General features: G+C 33.3%; 1 pseudogene; it reads right to left on the bottom strand.

Moving 5' to 3' along the window:
* Positions 1–2,834: 2,834 nt before the first annotated feature.
* Positions 2,835–2,935, bottom strand: LOC122125065 (annotated as a pseudogene).
* Between the last annotated feature and the right edge of the window lie 6,940 nt (positions 2,936–9,875).

Genomic DNA, 9,875 nt, shown 5'->3' with positions numbered 1-9,875 from the left:
TATACACAAAAAATACTTAAGAAGAAATATGATGATGTGTGTGTATGTGTGTGTGTGTGTGTGTGTGTGTGTGTGTGTGTGTGCTGTTGCAATATGTTCCACATATATGCATTGTGCAGGAGTGTCTAGCCATTCACAGTTATTGCATGAATATCTGTCTTGAGATCCCAACTCATGGACAATGTCTAGGTGTCCACTCTATGCTTCCCGATGAAGGGGGGTATACTCATCCTCATCCCTAGTATTCATATGAGTGGCCTTTTCGGAAAGTAGTCTCCGCACTGTAGTAAGCTGCAAGGCAAACACTCTAACACTGAGGCACATTCCCAGCCCAAGGATTAAGATTCTTGTCTGTAATTTGGTCAAAGCTATGTCTCTTTATGTAGGCGACTAAAAATGTATTTACTAATTTCAAGTAAATACATAAATTCTATTTCCATCTCTTTTAAAAAGTAAAAAAAATGTTTGCTCTGTAAATTGATTCGAAGCATGGATTTTGTGGCTAGCTAGGTCATTGCACATCTCTTTTCCTCTCTCTCTTTCATGGTTCTCATAGACAATATGGTTGCTCCATAATTATCCTAATTTATTTTGCTTTTATGTTTTTGGTTGCATCATTTCACTTTCTGCTCTGCCATTTCCCAAAATAGCACCACAGAAACAGAAAAATCCAGAAGTGGTGCTGTGGCTCAAGTGGTAGAGCGCTTGCCTTGATTTGAAGAGCTCAAAGACAGTGCCCAGGCCCAGAGTTCAGGCCCCAAAACTAATTTTTAAAAAAAGAATCTAAATATTTGATAACTTTACTAACAGATCTGACTGAAATCAGTTGAATCACACTTTTCCTGTACAATGAAGGAATAGGTCCAGGCTAGGAAAGCAGCTAGAGAAGGCAGGCAGATTGTAGAAGATTGTATCTGTGACAAAACTTTGTGGAAAATGGAATCCAGGATTACTTACTGGTGATTCACTTGCACTTGAAGCATGATTCTGAAACTATTGCTTTGATCATTATAATCTCCAAGAAGAAAAAGTGAAATTTAATTGATAGCAAAGGACGACTAATGCATTTTGACTTCTCATTAAGCATCTTCAATCATCAAAATCACCTGAAGAAAATAGACAGGCCTATTTTTAGATGAAAACAAGTGTCTTTAAAAAAAACAAGAATTTAGGTAGTCATACAAAGGACTTCTATTTTACTACTGCATTATACATTTTTTCTAATGTTGCATACCAACCTTAAAAAGCTACTAGAAAGCTCTTAAAGCCCATATGTTTAATAGTGAGTTATCTTACACTGTAACATGATATTTCCCAAATCATTTACATAAAAGGCATTGTTTCCTATTTTCTCATTCCCAGAATAAGCTGCACATGAAGACACCACTGGTCCTCATTTTCAGTCTGCTCTCTATCAATTCCCTACTATCCAGTTAGTATAGTTTAGAATAGTAAAAATGGAAAAAGAGAAAATAAATCATGCTGAAAAAACATATGCAGAAAATTCACCAGATTTTTCTGACCAGTTCAACCAATGTGAACTATTGGAGAAATACATTGATATCTCATTCCCACTGGCACTCAAAGTCTCTGGTTAGGTAATTCTGACGAAGACAAGGAACAAGAGAAAAAAGTAAGGAATGGTATCAATTGCAAGAAAAAAATGGAGTAGGATCCAAGCAAATTTCTTCTTTGGGATGCCGAAATTAATCGGCTTACTATGGTTCAGAGACTACTTTCCAAAAAGGCCACCCAGATGAATACTAGGGATGAGGATGACTATACCCCTCTTTATCGGGAAGCCTAGAGTGGACACTTAGACATTGTCCATGAGTTGGTAGCTCAAGGCAGATATTCATGCAATAGATCTAAATGGTTGGACACGCCTGCACAGTGCTTACATGTGGAATAATACCAGAGTGGCTTTTTTCTTACTTCATCATGATGCAGATACCAATGCCCAAACTAAAGGCCTCTTGACCCCCTTGCATATTTCTGCTAGGAATAGAAATAGCAAAGATACCTTGTATCTACTTCTGTTGAACCACTATATCAAAGCAGGTCTGAAGAACAACTTGGAAGAAACTGCATTTGATATTGCCAAAAGGATAAATATGTTTCACTACATCTTTGAAGTTGTGGAACGCTGTACAAATTGTTCTCCTAAGTCGTAATAAATTGATTAAGTTTCTTAAATTTCAAAAATGCCAGTCCATCCTTTGTGTCCCTACAAATTTTTTTTCACAATAAAAAGCAACAGCAATATCTTACTTTAAAAATGCATGGATTCCATGGTATTCTTCAAAGTGAATTGCCTGACTTTGATGTCAAAATGTATTCAAGAGTTGTTTGTATACATCTATAATGATTTCTGCAGAGTTTGTGATTTTTTTTAAATCAGAAATAATTTTAACTTATCTGTTGAAATGAATAGTATAGACACTAAAGATGTTCCTGGTGCTTTTCTGAAAAAAGTATATCTATGTTTGTATAATGTCCAAAATCTATTTCATTCGCTCCTAGATATAATAATTTGAATTCGACATTGTTATATAATGTATATGTTCATTAATAAATGTGTCCTTTCAGATTGCATTCCACATAGAAGAAGTTTAAGATTCCTTTTTTTCCTGGGTCCTAATATTATTTTATTTCTTTGGGATAAAATGACAATGTTATCTAATTTCAAGTTTTGTAAAGGTTATGCTATGTGAAGATTTAATACAACGATGTCAAACTAACCTTTAATTCTATGAATTACATATATTGTTACACTTGTATTTTTGTAATCAACTTTTTAATAACTATTTTTCATTTCTTGCATCAGAAGAATGAAAAATAAGTAATACTTCACAAATTTTCCTATCATCCTTGTGCAAGTGCCATGTTAATCTCTGTATTGTAATTTGGGTAGACCTGCTGCTGAAGAATGTAGAATCCTCTAAATTTAAGTAATTAATGTAATGATGCAATCTTATACAGGCATATATCCATGGATGACTATTTGTAAGAAGGAACCCTTATTGTTCCTAAAAATGCTATTGATCTTATTTCTCTAAAATTCTGTGTATAGTGGAAAAAAACTGATATCGTTTGGTCGATTCCTCACATTTACAATTTTTTTGTCAATGACTATTTTGTCGTTCTCATTTTAAATTTGATCATACTTTGAAGCCTTTACAGCTAAGTCCAAAGGTGAGTGCTTTTCAAGTATTTATTTATCAACTGAGTTAGCTTTGTGGAGCTAATGGATTCAAAGTAAGCCTTGCTTAAGAGCTTCTTCTAAACTTCTGCAGCTTAAAATTTCCCAAATGAGGTCTTGCTGGGACAAATGTCTACCTGAACCTTTACCCTTCTTCCATGTAGGAACAGACCAACCACAATACCTTACCCTGATAGCATAGATTGTATTACTGAAACAAAGCTAATCTTAGTTACAAGGGATCATAGAGAGATGAACCGTTTAGACAGAATTGTTCAGAATGGAAGGTATTTTATCAAAATAGAATTGTTTGTTATACTTATCATTTCAAAAGTAGCTAAAGCCAAGAAGGTGAAAAAATTGTTCATATGCATGATTACCTACTGTCCTGGCCTGTCTGTCATCCAACTAGGCAGGAAATTACACTACTGATGTTCTATCACCAAATATTTCCATAGCTCCTGGAGCAGTCCATATGTTTCTCCTAGATATTAGGCCTTAAATTGGTAATGTTTTGGTCACAGTGTTTCCTCTTGCCTCTAGGCTGTAAATCTACAAATGGTAAAGCTTTAAGTCTAACTCTACCAAAAACTGAGGTAGAGATAATGGAATAGTACTTTAAAACAGAGTTGCCTTTGATTCCCTAACCACAACACAACAATGCAAAACAGTTTTTACATTATATATACTTATGTATTTTATATTTATATGTGCTGATTTTAAATTTCACACAGTGAATCTTACTAGGATTGATAATTTGACAAATATATTGACATTTATTCCCATAAATGGATTGGAATATAAATAATTAGGTTTAGAATATATATTAGAATATAAAAAGTATCAATGCAACATCTTTGCTATAAACTTGTGATACCTTCTAAGTGTTCGTGGTCTTTTGAATTCACATGGTAAAATAACAGTATTTTTTTCTGCTAATCTATAAGGGATCTTACTCTGATGCTCTGTTAATTGTTTTAACTCGCTGGTCCCAAAGTGTTTTAATCCATATTTCTGAAGCATTTATTACTGATTATACCCAAATTTTGCTGATATGATGTGTAAAAGCTATTATTCTTCTGCAGGACCCATGGTCCTAGGATACCAGGTCCCAGGTATCTGCACAATCAAACAAGGGCAAGACTTCTCACATAGGCCCATGAAACATGCCAGCAGAAAATAATTGAAGACTCATCTCGATTTCTCATTTCCTATAACATTTCAGGGCCCCAATTCCTTTCAAGAATTAGCAGTAATCAATTGTGAAATGCAAGGCAACTTAAGATGAAAGATGAGATCACAAAATCTGAGAGAAAGTACTGTAATTCAAACTTTCAATTTACAGATGACCAGCCCATATGAGTGAAAAAAATAACAAATAAACAAGATTATTTTTAATACCCCTCTCCTAATGATTAATGAAAGATTTCAGTGCAGCCAAAAAATAGTTTGTGGAATGATAGATCCATAATTGCTCTACGAAGGCTAGGAAAACTTGATCTAGAGGTCAAATATAATTTAGAAAAATATTAACTAAGAAGATCTTTAGTGCTTCAAAACACTAGTACTTCAGTAAAACTAGATTCTGTAGTATTAAAATGTTGTCATTCTCAAACCAATGATAACCTACATTTAATCTCCTGAAAGTATATTCATTTTCAAATAAACTATTTAAAATCACATTTGCTAAAATAACACTTGACAAGTAGATGATAGTGACATTACAAGGTTTTCAAGTGTAGGGAGCAAGTTACATTAGAGTTGATTTACGTACCCAGCACTAATACCAAACAAGTTCAACCATTCATTAAAGTGTAGAAATAGTACCCCCACCATTTGTGTTGTTCAGTAGGTGCCTTCCAGAAATGTGTTATATAGATCAGCCTCCCATATTTCAACTCAAATATTAGCTAATAAAGTAAATTTCATCACATAAGAAGGTACATTTTAAAAAGTCACTAATAGTTGCCTTATCATGTGTTGTTTTATGTTTTCCCTATCTGTCTTACATAGTAAGAAATACGACTTTAAGTCTTGAATATGGGTACTGGTGAGAGATGTGACAAACATAAAATCTGTCTTCTATTTCTATCATATTCCTCTAAGTAGTAAATTTTAGTTTTCTTCTTTCTCCAAAACTTATAGGTAGTAGAAAAAATTATCCTACTTAAAATAAAATAATCACACACCATTGTACAAAGCCATTTATAAAAACTGGTAGTTAGGAATAAATTCTAAGCCATTTTTAAACTTTCTTGTTGACTAAAGATTAATCTTCCAAATGAATGAGAATAAAATCATGTCTAAGTGCTTCACATCTCCAGTCTTGCAAATTGTTATTGCAGATGAATGAATTGTGGAAATATAAGCTGACACATGTTCAAGTATATGTGGGATTGAAACAAAGGTGGAAGCTCCAATGCTTGATAAGAAATGTACTCATTATCTTGCCCATGTAATTGTAACCCCTCTGTACAGTATTTTCACAATAAAAAAATTTAAAAAAGAAACTCATGGAATGTATATAAACCTTTCAAAGTATTAACAGACAGTTTAACAGAATGACTATCAGGAAATTGAAACCAGAGAGGAACAATAGTAAAAAATAGAATGAATGAAAAATGGAACAAGGGGCAAGTACAGCTAGAATACTCAATGTACATACGTAATAAAGGAAGTGGAAAATCTGAACTAAATCTTGGAGAAAGAGTTGGTTGAGACTGATAGAAGGAGTGACTCTGATCAAGGAGCATTAGACAATTAGATGGACATATTAATTGTAACACACTTGCACAATCTTTTGAAATTCAGTTAAAAAAACACAACAAACAAAAACACTCAAAAACCACAACCAAACAGCAATCTCTAGAGAGTATGAATATGACCTCTCAAAATTTTAAGCAGTTAATGAAAGGCAGTCTTTGGAAAAGCAAACAAAGCTGTTCAAAGAGGGCAGTTTGGGGTAGGGGAGAATTTTGAACAGATTTAAATAGATTGTCTAAGGTTATAAATCACCTATATCTACTGCAAATATTTTCTTCTGCGAGTGCTCTTTATCTCAACTGGATACTCCAGTCCTGAGGCACACTTGATAGCTTGTGAAGACAGAATGCAAGAAATAAGATCAAGAACCTATTACTCCACTGGAGAGAAAATAGTCCTCTATGTTTTCTCTCAATCTCTTCACTCCTCCATTTTCATACTTTAAATAACATCAAGTGATTTTGAAGTATATCTTTCCTTCTTTGTTCTCACAAAGGAATTGTTCAAAATAATTCATTAAATATTATTTGCCATTATTTTCTATCATGCTGTTTACTTGTCCAAGCGAGTCCATTAAACTTCCCCTTTTCATTTGGTTGCCACGGAAACCCAACAACAATGTTAATGAGTACCAACACTAATGCAAAACTTTGTCTCCAAAAACCAGTCCAAGAAACTATAATCACAAATATTTAGCTATAATTTTTTCTTTTTTCTTTTACCTTGAAATCTTCTTGTGTCTATAGTGCCCACAAAAATAAGTACTCTACCAATTTTTGGTTCAATCACTTCTAACCTCAAAGATATTTTGCTAACAAGATGCTTAGAGGAAACCTAAGAATACTCCACTTTTATCTTCTCTCTTAAGATTCTCCTTAGATACCGTATCAGGACCAGTGAAGTTATTCTTTGCAAAATTATTTCAATAGATATTTTTTCTCTTGGTCTTGTATTTGCTCAAGAAGATGTATGGAGAAGAATAGAGTTAAATCACCGATTCCTTGGATGACATTGTCTGTTATAAAGGACAATACTTCTATGTCCTACTTCTATATCCTACTCTTAGCTCTTGCCTGATTTCCAATTAATTACAGCTTCTTGGCTTCAAGTCTAGTGAAGCGGAAGGACTATAAGGCGTCCTCCACTGCTACATCTTCATGGTTTCTCTTTGAAAACTCTTTTATTTGGAGGTGGAATTTATTTTCATGTCTTCATTCAATTTGTTCTGCATTATACTGAGCCAAATAGGCTCTGTAAAATCACTTTAGGTAACAAAAACATTAAGACAATCTATATCAAAAAGTTTTGGCCCCCTCCACTGGTGAAACCAATATGCTTAGCTAGGGCTTCTAATAACGTGTTTTCTTACCTTTTCAGTTTGCTCAATTCTTTTCTGATCCCCAAACTTTTTGGCTTATGTAATAAAAGAAGTCTTCACTATCTCATGTTAATAAGGATATTATATTTTTGAGCTAAGTAGAAATGTGAAGTCATTGGTTTGAAGTATCCAACTAGATATTTTTCTGTGTTTCAGTGCTTCAAGTGCAAAGATATTGTGGAAAGTATTAAAACAGAAAAGTGTAAATTCAATATGTTCTTTCATTGTGAAGGGCACATTCTCCTTAAATATTTTGACCCAAATTATTTTTAAGAGAATTACTGTTTAGTAATTAAAGGTCAATTCATAAATTTTGATGTCTTATCTTTTTAAAAAAAACTTTGACTTGTTTCACACAATAAGAGTATATTTCCTGGGTAAGGATAATTCTCATGGGAACCTACAGGATTTACAGCAAGTTTTGTGAGGTTTATTTGTTCACTGTGAAAATGAGCCATCTTACCCACATTGCTCACTCTCAGCTAAGTCGCCATGGATTTCTTTGCATGAAAGCCTATTTTCCCAGTCAATTTTAAATTTTCTTAATAGGCTAAGTTAAAAAGTTTGAACAATTAAATTTTACCTGTCATAATTTTAAAACTCTTTTGAAATTCCTTTATCAGAATCGCGAATTTACCCATCCTAATTTCACATTTACCATCAAAAACAGTTAACGTGTTGTTTTCATGATATAGTATCCATGAAACTATTATTTTCCAGTGGCTTTGTTATGCATATATATGAACATATAAGCTGATGCTGAGCAAAATGAACTCCAAGATATGGAAAGAGATATTTATTTGCAGTTGTTGTTTTTATTGTACTATGTGGTTTCTATTTTCCTTGGGTTTTTCCCCTATGGTTTATCTCCGACTGTGCTTGATTTTGGTACCCTGTGTATTGTGTATACATTTACCTTAATTAGGGAAGGGAAGAGGAACAACAAAATGGCTAGACAAAGGACAAAGGGGAAACCAATGCAATAGCAATACTCACAAGACAATATGTTGGAAATGTACATTACAACTTGTGAGGGGTTTTGGGGTGAAGGAAAACTGTGAGAAAAATGAGAGAGGGGATAACAAGTTTGAAAAGTTATGTATTCACTGCCTTACACTTGCTAAACCACTACACATCACTTTCACATTAAAATTAAATTTAAAAAATCAGCTGCATGAAATAAAATTTCACTGTATTGCTATAGTAAATATTATTCTGTATGTAGTAACGTTAAAAAAATCAGTACTATTTGGCATCTAATTTGAATTAATTACCCCTTCTTTTTCAGAGGGCCATCTACTTGAATGTTATCCAACTAGACACTTTTTCACAATATACTTGCCAATATTTTCAAAAAAGAATAAATTAGTACATTCTCATACTAAAACCGAAAACTGTTTAATTCTATAGAAACCTATAACTTTTAAATTCCTATGACTAGTAACTACTCACTTCCATATTCTGAACATTTCATACCTGAGAGATTCAAAATAGTACCTGTTTGCATTTTATGTAATTCTGCAATAGATGCATTTTCCAATGGGGTGTTAGAGAATGCGAAGTGAACAGAAAAATAGCCATATTCTAGTTAGGATAAAACTATAAAGCATCGGTTATAATTAATTCTTCAAGAGTAAGCAATAGTTTATCAGATTAAGCTATTCTTTCTATGACCATCAATCCCAAAATTTACGCCATGAAGTCATCCTAGACCAACAGTTCCCAACTTGTAGGGTGCACCTCAAAATTCCCTTAATTCACATCACAAATAACTTATCTCTATTGGGAAAAAATACTACACCTCTGCTATTGTGATGCCCTCCATGTTCTGGAAAGAACACCACAATAAACTGGGTTGCATCATTTTTCCTCCACTGGTATTCTTGCAAAAATTATTTATATTTATACTTTTTTAACTATCATAGATATTCAGGATGCTAAGATCGGAAGATTACAGTTCAAAGCACACCCGGGTAGGAAGGTTCCCTAGATTCTTATCTCCAATAAATTTCCCAGCAAAAGCCAGACACAAGTGGTACTGAGGTTGAAGTGTTAGGGCACAAGCCTTGAGCTTAACAGGCTCAGAGACAGTGTCCAGGTCCAGAGTTCAAGCCCTATGACAAAGCAATAAAACAAAAACAAAAATAAAAACAAGCCCCAAACCTAGCATTTTTCTCATAGTATACAGAAGCACATAATTAAGGAAATTGCTTCCTGTGTTACATACAGGTAGAAGAAAGAAGATGTCACACAATTATTCTCTTCATACCATGCTATATTAAAGCCTCAAAAAATTGATTTTTCTAAATTTATAAATTAATATAATCAATTTGTTGGCATCTCGGTCTATATTATTCACATTATCATTTTATATATGAAGTGTTGGTATTATCTATTAACTGAGTTCTAATTATAGCTCTATTGAAACAATATGCTAGGCAAATAGAATGCAAGAAACATTTGTAAATTTGTCAATTAAACCCTCTACTTAAAGAGAATTTTGTAGTATCCTGTAGAATATGATATTACAAA

Source organism: Dipodomys spectabilis, unplaced genomic scaffold, assembly GCF_019054845.1.
Source record: "Dipodomys spectabilis isolate Male_0828 unplaced genomic scaffold, ASM1905484v1 ptg000259l, whole genome shotgun sequence".
Classification (NCBI taxonomy): Eukaryota; Metazoa; Chordata; class Mammalia; order Rodentia; family Heteromyidae; genus Dipodomys; species Dipodomys spectabilis.
The sequence above is the reverse complement of the archived record's forward strand: the minus strand, read 5'-3'. Positions and strand labels throughout refer to the sequence as shown.